The sequence below is a fragment of the Bos grunniens genome, chromosome 8 (assembly GCF_055505025.1).
Source record: "Bos grunniens cultivar Pamir isolate PY7600 chromosome 8, Bosgru_T2T1.0, whole genome shotgun sequence".
In the NCBI taxonomy this organism is placed as follows: Eukaryota; Metazoa; Chordata; class Mammalia; order Artiodactyla; family Bovidae; genus Bos; species Bos grunniens.
In genome coordinates, this window is record NC_141172.1 from 79,846,918 (window position 1) to 79,860,008 (window position 13,091).

The 13,091-nt window shown below is 38.3% G+C and overlaps 1 long non-coding RNA gene across 4 annotated transcripts in view; it reads left to right on the forward strand.

Annotated features, from left to right (window-relative positions):
- Positions 1-13,091, forward strand: part of LOC147367535 (uncharacterized) — a 53,634-nt gene that overhangs the window by 31,544 nt on the left and 8,999 nt on the right. The window contains exons 3-5 of one of the 4 annotated variants that reach the window (XR_015169233.1): positions 7,506-7,725; positions 7,905-8,070; positions 8,969-10,708. The exons of the other annotated variants lie outside the window; for them this stretch is intronic. This is a non-coding gene — a long non-coding RNA (uncharacterized LOC147367535). The remainder of the gene's footprint in view (positions 1-7,505; positions 7,726-7,904; positions 8,071-8,968; positions 10,709-13,091) is intronic. 4 annotated transcript variants of the gene reach the window in all.

The window sequence follows — 13,091 nt, forward strand, 5'->3', positions numbered from 1 at the left end:
AAGGAAGTTTCCTAACCAGACATCCAAGACCAAGAAATTCTTTTAGTCATATCGGATTCTGTTCTTTTGCATAAACCTTGACTTGAGTGGTGCCATAATTTTCCATGAAGTAATTATCAGATTTTTTTAGTCGGTCCAGGTTTTTGGACATCAGGTAGACATAGAATTGAGAGGCTAATTTTAATTCTTCCTATTATTTTAAAGTTTCCCCCAATAAAACTACTTAACAGATGATGGTTCCCTGGTACTCTAGCAAATGTTCCACAGGCAATTTGGTAGCTTAAGAGAACAAAACAGAATTTCTCTGCCTAGAACATTTTGGCCCATCTCTTCATTGTTAATTTATAAATCATATTGTTTTAGGTGCATCTTTTATATTTCAAATTTCAAAACAAACTTCAAAAGTTAAAGTGTGATATTATTCCATTTATGTGAAATATCCAGAATAGGCAACTCCATACACATAGGAAACTTTGTAGCCATTAATCAATTGCTCCCATTCCCCTTTTGAGATGATGAAGATGCTTTGGAACTAGGAGGTGGTAGCTGCACAATACTGTGAATGTACTAAATGCCACTAAATTGTTGCTTTAATATGGATAATTTCAAGTTATGTAAATTTTATCTCAAAAAAGTATGAAAGCCAAAATAAGAGCTCTTACTTTCCTCTCTGAAAGATTACACATTTGATATACTTTTCTTTCCTCTCTAGACTTTTTCTTTCTCATTTTAACTGATATTGTTTAGGATTTAAGATAAAGATTGCTTTTTTTTTTTTTTTTACAATATATCAATAGTTTTCTATTTTTAGACATACTGTTGACATTTGTGTTATGCCTCATGTGCATTAACTTTCTAGTCTAAATTCTGGATTTTTTTATTTCATTGTCCACTAGTATTTGAAGAAAACATTATCGCTTCCCCATTCTTGAATATGTTGCAGCATTCTTTGAGCAACTTTTAAAGTAAGAGTATATGTATTAAATGTTTTCTGAAGCCTTTCACTCCTGAAGATGACTTTCAGTTACTTTCACTTACAAATGATAAATGAAACTTTCGCAAAGAGTCAGACGTGACTGAGTGACTGAACAACAACAATCATCAGAGAAATGTAAAATCAAAGCTACAGTGTCAAAATGATGACTAACATCAAAAAGTCTACATATAGCAATGCTGGCGAGAATGTGGAGAACAGGAAACGCTAGTACATTGATGGTGTTGTGAACTGGTGCAGCCACTGTGTGGTGCGGACACAAAACATCATGGAGGTTCCTCAATAACTAACACAACTACAGCAATGGCACCGAAATTCCACTGCTGGGTGTATATCTCAAGAAAACGAAAACCCTATTTTGAAAATATTACATGCACTCCGGTGTCCATAGCAGCATTACAATAGCCCACTTTTAGAAGCAACCTGAGTGCTCATGAACAAATGAGAAAGAAGCTGTGGAAGAATCATAGAAACAATAGAATGTTGTCGTTGCTCTTGTTCAGTTGCTAAAGTGAAAGTGAAGTTGCTCAGTCATGCCTGACTCTTAGCGACCCCATGGATTGGAGCCTACCAGGCTCCTCCGTCCATGGGACTCTCCAGGCAAGAGTACTGGAGTGGGGTGCCATTGCCTTCTCCTGTTCAGTTGCTAAGTCATGTCCAAATCTTTGTATCCCTATTAACTGCAACATGCCAGGCTTCCCTGCCATTCACTATGCCTCTGAGTTTGCTCAAACTCATGTCCATTGAGTCAGTGACGCCATCCAACCAGCTCATCCTCTGTTGCCCTCTTCTCTTGCTCTCAGTCTTTCCCAACATCAGGGCCTTTTTCAATGAGTTGGCTCTTCACATCAGGTGGCAGCTTCAGCTTCAGCATCAGCCCTTCCAATGAATATTCAGTGTTGGTTTCTTTTAGGGTTGACTGGTATGGTCTCCTTGCTGTCCAAGGGACTCTCTCAAGAGTCTTCTCCAACGCCACAGTTCGAAAGCCTTAGTGCTCAGTCTTCTTTATGGTCCAACTCTCACATCCTTACATAACTATTAGAAAAGCCAAAGCTTTGACTGTATGGACCTTTGTAGGCAAAGTGATATCTCTGATTTTTTATATAATGTCTTGGTTTGTCATAGCTTTCCTTCCAAGGAACAAGCCTCTTTTGATTTCATGGCTGCGATCACCAACTGCAGTAATTTTGGAGCCTGAGAAAATAAAATCTGTCACTGTTTCCACTTTTTTCCCACCTATTTGCCATAAAGTCATGGGACTAGATGCCATGATCTTAGTTTTTTTAATGTTGAGTTTTAAGCCAGCTTTTTCACTCCTCTTTCACTCTCATCAAGAAGTTCTTTAGTTCTTTGCTTTCTACCATAAGAGTGGTGTCATTTGCATATCTGAGGTTGTTGATATTTCTCCTGGCAGTCTTGATTCCAACTTGTGCTTCATCCAGCCAGGCATTTCACATGATGTACTCTGCATATAAGTTAAGTTAGCAGGGGAACAATATACAGCCTTGTCATACTCCTTTCCCAATTTTCAACCAATCAGTTACTCCATGTCTGCTTCTAACTGTTGCTTCTTGACCTGCATACAGATTTCTCAGGAGACAGGTAAGGTGGTCTGGTATTCCCATATCTTTAAGAATTTTCCAGTTTGTTGTGATCCACAGTCAAAGATTTTAGCATAGTCAATGACGCAGAAGTAGATTTTTTTGTTTTGGAATTACCTTTCTTTTTCTATGATCCACTGAATGTTGGCAATTTGATCTCTGGTTCCTCTGCCTTTTCTAAATCCAGCTTGTACATCTGGAATTTCTTAGTTCACATATTGTTGAAGCTTAGCTTGAAGGATTTTGAGTACTACCTAGCTAGCATGTGAAATGAGTGCAATTGTACAGTAGTTTGAACAGTTTTTGGCATTGCCCTTCTTTGGGATTAGAAAGAAAATTGAAATTTTTCAGTCCTGTGGCCACTGCTCGGTTTTCCAAGTTTGCTGGTATATCGAGTGCAGCACTTTAACAGCATCATCTTTTAGGATTTGAAATATTTCAGCTGGAATTCCATCATCTCCACTTTATTTGTTCATTGTAATGCTACCTAAAGCCCACTGACTTCACATTCCAGGATGTCTGGTTCTAGGAGAGTGACCACATCATTGTGGTTATCTGGGTCATTAATTTCTTTTTTGTACGATTCTTCTGTGCCTTCTTGCCAACTCTTCTTAATCTCTTCTGCCTCTGTCAGATCCTTGTGGTTTGTGTACTTTATCGTGCCCGTCTTTGCATGCAATGTTCTCTTGCTATCTCCAGTTTTCTTGAAGAAATCTCTAGTGCTTCCCATTCTATTGTTTTCCTCTATTTCTTTGCACTGATCATTGAGGAAGGCTTTCTTATCTCCCTTGCTATTCTTTGGAACTCTGCATTCAGATGGATATATCTTTCTCTTTCTCCTTTGCCTTTCACTTCTATTCTGTTCTCATCGATTTGTAAGGCCTCCTCAGACAACCACTTTGCCTTCTTGCATTCTTTTTCTTGGGGATGGTTTTGGCCATCACTTCCTGTACAGTGTTACAAACTTCTGTCCATTGTTCTTCAAACACTCTGTCTATCCGACCTAATCCCTTGAATCTATTGGTCACCTACACTGTATAATCATAAAATATTTGATTTAGATCATACCTGAATGGCCTAGTCTTTTCCCCTACTTTGTTCAATTTGATTCTTAATTTTGCAAAAGCACCTGAAACACAGTTAGCTCCCACTCTTGTTTTTGCTGTCTGTCTAGGGCCTCTTCATCTTTGACTGCAAAGAATATAGTAAATCTGATTTTGGTATTGACCATCTGGTGATATCGATGTGTATGGTCATCTCTTGTGTTGTTGGGAGAGGGTGTTTGCTATGACCAGTGTATTCTCTTGGTAAAACTCTGTTAGAGTGTTACTTCATCATCATAAAAGATGAACTTCTGCCATTTCCAACATGGATGGACCTAGAGGGTATTATGCTTAGTGAAATAGGTCAGACAGCGGTGAATACTTTATGCTTTCACTTATATTTGGACTCTAAAAAATAAAGCAAATGAATGTATATAACAAAACACAAACTGATTTACAGATATAGAGAACAAATGAGTGGTTACCAGTACGAAGAGGGAAATGGGAATGGAGGAGATCAGAGTAAGAGATACAAACTACTATGCAGAATAAATAAGCAACAAGGGTATATTGTTCAGCCAGGGAAATATAGTCATTATTCTGTAACAACTTTAAATGGAGTATAATCTCTAAAAGTGTCGATTCACATCTGAAACTAATATAATATTGTAAATAAACTATATGTCAATTAAAAATCTGGTAATTTATTTCCATTTGTTCATCCCTGCAGAGGAAATTTATATTTTACCACTGGAAAACTGAGGAATATTTTATTAGGCATTGAGTGGTTTAAGTAAAGAAATAAAAAAATTAGATTTTCCCTAACTTATTTTGCTAATACAGAGTTTCTGAGAAATAGGAAGAAATAAGAAAGGAATTGGAACCAGACATATGAAGAGTTTCTTTTCTGTTTGTCCCTCTTTCTTCTACTGAGACTGAGGCTCTGACAGTTCTGATCTTGGGTGTTAAGAAAGCTTTCAGGACTGAGGATTCTTGGAAATCAGGGAGGACAAGGGGGATGGGAGTGTACATGTCTCCTGTATCTATAATTATGCTATTCATACAGTCTCATTTTACACTGATGATATGATAATGATAGTGATGGTTTTTATATTTAGCTGTTTGTTTTTTGTCAGATTTTGTGCTAGGTTTAACACACGTTATCATACTTAATCCCTGTGATCACCTTCAGTTCAGTTCAGTTCAGTCACTCAGTCGTATCCAACTCTTTGAGACCCCATGAATTGCAGCACGCCAGGCCTCCCTGTCCATCACCAATTCCCAGAGTTCACCCAGACTCACGTCCATCGAGTCAGTGATGCCATCCAGCCATCTCATCCTCTGTCGTCCCCTTCTCCTCCTGCCCCCAATCCCTCCCAGCATCAGAGTCTTTTCCAATGAGTCAACTCTTGACATGAGGTGGCCAAAGTACTGGAGTTTCAGCTTTAGCATCATTCCTGCCAAAGAACACCAAGGACTGATCTCCTTTAGAATGGACTGGTTGGATCTCCTTGCAGTCCAAGGAACTCTCAAGAGTCTTCTCCAACACCACAGTTTAAAAGCATCAATTCTTTGGCGCTCAGCTTTCTTCATGGTCCAACTCTCACATCCATACATGACTACTGGAAAAACCATAGCCTTGACTAGACGGACGTTTGTCGGCAAAGTAATGTCTCTGCTTTTGAATACGCTATCTAGGTTGGTCATAACTTTCCTTCCAAGGAGTAAACGTCTTTTAATTTCATGGCTGCAGTCACCATCTGCAGTGATTTTGGAGCCCCCAAAAATAAAATCTGCCACTGTTTCTACTGTTTCCCCATCTATTTCCCATGAAGTGATGGGACTAGATGCCATGATGTTAGTTTTCTGAATGTTGAGCTTTAAGCCAACTTTTTCACTCTCCTCTTTCACTTTCATCAAGAGGCTTTTTGATGATCTAGATTCACTTTCTGCCATAAGGGTGATGTCATCTGCATGTCTGAGGTTATTGATATTTCTCCTGGCAATCTTGATTCCAGCTTGTGCTTCTTCCAGCCCAGCATTTCTCATGATGTACTCTGCATATAAGCTAAATAAGCAGGGTGACAATATACAGCCTCGATGTACTCCCTTTCCTATTTGGAACCAGTCTGTTGTTCCATGTCCAGTTCTAACTGTTGCTTCCTGACCTGCATATAGGTTTCTCAAGAGGCAGGTCAGGTGGTCTGGTTTGCCCATCTCTTTCAGGATTTTCCAAAGTTTATTGTGATCCACACAGTCAAAGGCTTTGGCATAGTCAATAAAGCAGAAATAGATGTTTTTCTGGAACTCTCTTGCTTTTTTGATGACACAGCGGATGTTGGCAATTTGATTTCTGGTTCCTCTGCCTTTTCTAAAACCAGCTTGAACATCAGGAAGTTCACGGTTCACGTATTGCTGAAGCCTGGCTTGGAGAATTTTGAGCATTACTTTACTAGCGTGTGAGATGAGTGCAATTGTGCAGTAGTTTGAGTATCCTTTGGCATTGCCTTTCTTTGGGATTGTAATGAAAACTGACCTTTTCCAGTCCTGGGGCCACTGCTGAATTTTCCAAATTTGCTGGCATATTGAGTGCAGCACTTTCACAGCATCATCTTTCAGGATTTGAAATAGCTCAACTGGAATTCCATCACCTCCACTAGTTTTGTTCGTAGTGATGCTTTCTAAGGCCCACTTGACTTCACATTCCAGGATGTCTGGCTTTAGGTGAGTGATCACACCATTGTGATTATCTTGGTCATGAAGATCTTTTTTATACAGTTCTTCTGTGTATTCTTGCCACCTCTTCTTAATATCTTCTGCTTCTGTTAGGTCCATACCATTTCTGTCTTTTATTGAGCCCATCTTTGCATGAAATGTTCCCTTGGTATCTCTAATTTTCTGGGAGAAATCTCTAGTCTTTCCCATTCTGTTGTTTTCCTCTATTTCTTTGCATTGATTGCTGAGGAAGGCTTTCTTATCTCTTCTTGCTATTCTTTGGAACTCTGCATTCAGATGCTTATATCTTTCCTTTTCTCCTTTGCTTTTCGCTTCTCTTCTTTTCACAGCTATTTGTAAGGCCTCCTCAGACAGCCATTTTGCTTTTTCGCATTTCTTTTCCATGGGGATGGTCTTGATCCCTGTCTTCTGTACAATGTCACGAACCTCCGTCCATAGTTCATCAGGCACTCTATCTGTCAGATCTAGTCCCTTAAATCTATTTCTCACTTCCACTGTACAATCATAAGGGATTTGATTTAGGTCATACCTGAATGAAATATTAATTGTAAACATTCCAATTTTATAAGGAAAGGAAGTAAAGTATGGGGTTGTTAAATAACTTATTCAAAATGACATAGCTGAGTCTGCTTGGCTAGAGTACAGAGTATGCAGTTTGATTCTAGAATACATGCATTTAGCCATCTGTCTCTCTAGATCCGGGGGGAGTGGGCAAGTATAATGAAAAACACCTTTCAGAAGTGCAAAAGTTTAGGTCCAGAAAGAATAAGTAATTTTCCTAAAATAAATAGGAAAATTGGTACTTTAACCTTTGTCTAATTTTAACTATACGAAGCTACCTCTAGATGGTCAGAATCAGATAACCTTAAACTTAAGAACCAGAAGTAGTCTCAGAGATTATATCATTTCAGTGCCTAGTCTCTCATTTTACAGATAATCTATAATCACTAAAATCTCTAACCCAAACCAATCAGAGGTCAGTTCTACAGAGCAAGACAACTTTATATATCAAAGGAGAGTTATTGTTTGAAATTTTATTTCTATCAAAAAAAAATGAAGATGAGGGATCCAGTTCTTGATGGCAGCACAGCTTTTTACAGAAAATTCAAGTGCCTCATTGTTTCTCTGCAGCAAGAAGACAACTTGGGAAAGGATTCTGTAGACACTGAGCCCATTGTAGAGAGCTGTGGGACCCAGAGATTTTCATGAGAGTGAACATGCCCTTCGAGATCAAAGCAGATTGTCTTCTAAGAGGCGTCCAGTGGGCCATCCTCTGAAAAGTGACCCACTGTTCAGCATAGCTCTTTCCAGGACACTGAATTGGAGCCAGCTGGTGCCTGGAACGTACCTTGTATGTCACCTTCTGATCTCTGTCTAAAGGCCAACTGTATGTGATTAAGCATAACAGACACAGAGCTTGTGTTAAGCCCCGGATGTAACTTGTTGAGTGAAGAGCAATTGACTTGAAAATTGGACAAATGGATTAAGTTTCTTCTCTTAGTCTCTCTCTTTCTCTCTTATTTTTAATAGAGCAAGATTGTATCCTCTGGGCCTAGTCAGTCAGTGCTTGCTGTTTCTGAGAAGGATATTCATGAGCTGCTGCACTTCAGGGATACTAATTGGGATTTGACATGAAATTTTTACCCTGACATGTGCATCACCTAAGGAGGATGGCAACAACTGGCATCAAGCAAAAGTGTGTTTTGGTTTTTCCCCTTATAGTGACCAAATAATTTAGTGTTTTTTTTTTTTTTTTTTTAAAGCTCTTGCTGCTTCTCAAAATTGCTTGCACATTGGAATCACCTTGAAAATTAAAAAAAATACTGATGCCACTGCCAATCTATTCTACCCAACATATTTTAATTTAACTGGTATGAGGTGTGGCCTGAGAACAGGGAATTTTAAAGCCCTTGAAGCAATTCTAATGCACAGCAGAGTCTGAGAACCACTGGAAACCACTTTTAAGCCCCATCACTCTGATGAGGCGCCAGCTGCAAGCATGTTTTATACCAACATGTTTGCAGAGTATAAACATCACAGTGCAAACTCTTGCACCCAAGAACCCTGTGCTGCTAGTGGACAATCTTTGGAAAAGTTTGAATTTGTAAACTTATAATACATATAATTCCATGGGCTCCATATGGTTCCTGTTATGCTGAGGGAACTATACACATTTGCCTTGCCCCAGGATGAAAAGATAAATAACAGATGTGGTTAATTTTTATCATACTTGTAGTGAACAATAATAGAAAAATAAGAAATGAAGGGGGCAGCGAGAAAAGTAAATCACATGAAAATAAAACTTAAATCAACTATACTAGGTTATATCTTTGGATTTTAAAAATCCAGTTATATAATAGATAAGAAATAACTGTATCATATAATTCTTCAGTTCAAAGGGAGGCAGTCTCTACAACGACAAGAAGCAATATTAAAATTTTGGATGTTAATAGAATAATCTTAAATTGTTGATGGTAATGATAACTAAAATTTATACTTTACCATGTGGTAAGCACTGTACTAAGCATTTTACACATACTAACTAATTTAATCCTCATTACAACCCTGAGATAAATACCATTTTTATTTTACAGATGAAGAAACTGAAGCCAGAGAATTTAAGTAATTCGTCCAAGGTGACATGTTTACTATGTGGTGAAGCCACGAACTGAGCCCAATTCAGATACCATTCAAAGACATTCTAAAGGTCCTGGTGATGACCTGGTGACAATTCCTTCACAGAGAGAACACTGGTCCCATCTACAGAGATGAAGCAGAGTGTACAGCTGGAAGAAGTTTTTGGGAGAATTGCTACTAAGATTTAGGATGGCTGGGAATAAGAGTAATAATAATGCCAGGAACTAACATATACTTTGTGCCAGGCACTGGGTGAAGTTTGGGTGTGATTCACATATTCTCTACTTTTTTAGCTGTGAATCTCTTACTCCTGATGGTCCACTTAAGTCAACATGTGGTTGGCTAGGGTCTCTGTTGTTGTTCTGTCACTAAGTTGTGTCCAGCTTTTTGTGACCCCATGGATTGCAGCACACCAGTCTCCTTTGTCCTCTACTGTCTCCCAGAGTTTGCTCAGATTCATATCCATTGACCCAGTGATGCTAACTAACCGCTCATCCTCTCCTCCCCCTTCTCCTTTTGGCTTCAATCGTTCCCAACATTAGGGTCTCTTCCAGTGAGTTGGCTGTTTGCATCAGGTGGTCGAAGTACTGGAGCTTCATCATCAATCCTTGCAATGAATATTCAGGGTTGATTTCCTTTAGGATTAACTGATTTGATCTCCTTGCTGTCCAAGAGACTCTAAAGAATCTTCTCCAGCACGCTTCCCTTTGGAGACTTCAATTTTGTGCATATTAGGTCACGTGATGTGGTCTCACAACTTAATGAAGCTCTGTTTCTTGTTTTTGTTTTGAGAAACTTTTTCCTTTGTATTTGACTTTAGATGGTGTCTCTTGTTATGTTCTCAAGTCAACTGTTCTTTCTTTTTGCAATGTATAATCTTTTGATTGATTTTTTTCTCATCATTATGGCTTGCATTTTCTTGCTTCTTTGTATGCCTGGTAGTTTTTGATTGGATGCCAAAGATGCTGGATATTCTTGCATTCTTTTAAATATTCTTTATTTTTTTCTATGGGATGCTGTTGAGTTACTTGGAGGCACATTGATTTTAATATCTGTCAATTGGGACCAGGGTAGTATTTAGTCTAGTGCTAATAATCCCCATTTCTGAATATTCTATTCAATGCTAAATGAGTTATATTGTTTGCCTGGTGGTAACAGACACTGCTGCCAGTCTGTGTGCATGCCAGGTACTGTTGTATCTGAGTCTTTGGAGGAGATCTTTCCCCAGACTTGAGTAGTTTCCTCACATATATGCACTGCTCACTATATTGAATACATAAAGGAAAACCTCTAGAGATCTCTGGAGTTCTCTGTCTATGCAGCTACCCTCTTTGTATGCCGCCTGTGAACTCCAGCCACCTTACCCTGTCCAGATGTTTATCTTCAGTTCTTCGATTTGGGGACCTGCCTGTGCTCTCCATTCCCATGCTGTGGCTTAGAATCTCTTGCAAGGTACAAATATGAAACAATCCTAGGCCTTATCTTATTTTTTCTGTGTCTCTTAAGGATCACTGTCTTTTGTCTCTGATGTCCAAAGTGTTGAAAACCATTGTTTCAAATATTTTTTCTATTGTGTTTGTTTGTTTTTTCAGGTGGTTTTATAGATCCTGTTCCTCATACTCCATCTAGACTGGGAATAGAAGTATGAAAAATCTTTTTTTTTAAACAAACAAACTTTTTGTTCAATCTTACCAGAGGTTTGTTAATTGTTAATTTTATTAGTATTTTCAAATAACCCACATTTGTCTTTCTGAAATCTCCTTATGGTATATTTGTTTATTCATAATATTTTATTTATATATTTATGTTACTAATTTCACTTATTTTTATTATCTACTTTCTGATTGGCCCAGTATCTTTACACAAACATAAATTGGAAACACTCCCACTCAGATTAACCCCCGGGCAGCTGGTAACTCAGCTCAAGTAACTCAAGTGGCTCTTGTCTGGCATACAGCATAAGTAGACTCACCTACATTGAGGGAGTTTCTTGCCTGGCAATAAAGTTCAGTGTTTCCTGAAGAAGTGAAGAAACATGAAAACTCCACATATCAAGTGCTCTAATCTGCAAGCATCCTACTATGGATGAAGTATTCAATTGGCAAGGAATTGTGTTAATTAAGTCATGATCAGTCACAGGGGAATAGAGCTCAGGACTGGACTCAGCTTAGAATCAAGATTGGGAGCTGGTGAATTTTCACAGAAAACATAATGAGCTCTATACTCTACCATGTCCTATGGCAGGAGGTGCACACAAACAGCCATTGCTCTAGAAATTTAGAAGGTGGAGAATTGGTTCATCAGTGGCCAGGGTGATCAAGAAAATCTTCATTATGTGAGGGGAATATCTTAAAACTAGTATTGAATGGAAATCTTATTAAATGAATACTTCAATTTCTTTTTGAATACTTCTCAAGAAGATGATCCCTATCATCACTGGCCTAAGTGTCTATGCTTTTTATTTTTTCTAAAGTTCTGGATTTTTTCTCACAAATTTCTATAAGATAACATTCCTAAGCCCTGTGGCACTAACACTGTTCCCTAACATAATTATTGAGTAGCTGCTATTTGTGTTCTCAGAACCTAACATACTTTCTTACAGAAAGACTGCCTATATCTTCCATTTCCTACATAGATTAAAGTTTTGAATGTGATTCTTTGGTTACAGATAGTCTTTCAAGATTTGTAATCAGGCAAAGGCCACATAGTTTTGTGCAATTAAATCAAATAGATAAAGTCACATGTCATATGCCCTCCATTAAAAAATAAGGAGGTGTTTGTTCCTTCCCTATTCATGGCAACAGTCCTGTGTGTGTGCTCAGTTGCTCAGTCATGTCTGATTCTTGGCAACCCCATGAACTGTAACCTGCCAGGCTCCTCTGTCCATGGAATTTTCTAGGCAAGAATACTGGAGTGGGTTGCTATTTCCTACTGTCGGGGAATCTTCCTGACCCAGGAATGGAACCTGTGTCTCTTGCATCTCCTGCATTGGCAGGTACATTCTTCACCACTGTGCCACCTGGGAAGCCCAGCAACAGTCCTGGATAAGCCAAATGTGCTGCCATTTGCTGTGGGAGAGGCTGTGATAAATATGGCCATCTTCAGAAAGGTCACAGTCTTGTGAGGAAGAGTTACAAACCAAAATATCTAGCAATGACCTGATTTTGTTGCATTTACATGAATGCCTTTGATAGTTATGAGGACCTATCTGTGGCGATTCATCACACAGAGGCACTATGGATAACAGGACTCTCAAAATACAGTTCTCATAGATGTTAAGTCTGTCTTGATGAGCCATAACAACTGGGAATCACCACCTTTATTGACCTTTAAAAACCCACTTGCATTTACATGAACATGACTTGAATTATGGCAGATCTGGAAAGAAAAATCAATACAAGTAGAAAAGAAAGTGTTGGCCTATTGCTTTCTCTATAATATTTTAATAATTCAATTATTATACAGGTTAGTGAAATACAGTAAACTAATTATAAGGAAACCAATTCTATTGTCTAAGTTGCATGATGTGTGTATTTATTTCATTTGTATATCATAATCTATGACATTATTGAATGACACTTTGTACCGAAGAATATGCTATGTGTCTTGTATATATTGTCTCATTAAAGATTTGTAACAATCCCATGACACAGGTATGGTCATCATCCTTATTTTGTAGAGGAAAAAATTAATACTTTAAGTAACTTCATGATTAGGCATGGTGGATGGGGTAGAGCCAGGATTTGAACAAGAAAAGTTAGACTCCATTATGATTGGTTGCACTCCGCTTGCCATGTTAACTGCCATGTATGATCACTTTGTGATGTAAAGAAATACTGAATCACTGTATTGTGCACTGGAACTAACATAGTATTGTTTGTCAATTATTCTTGAATAAAACAGGTGATTTAGATATCTAAAAAGATAGGAACTTAGCCAATAATGGCATATATATATGCTTATATATGTTTGTGTAAACTTATAATGTATATATATTTGTGTGCTTAGTTTCTTAGTCATGTCCAGCTGTTTGCAACTCCATGGATGATAGCCCGCCTGGATCCCACTTCCCAGGTGGTA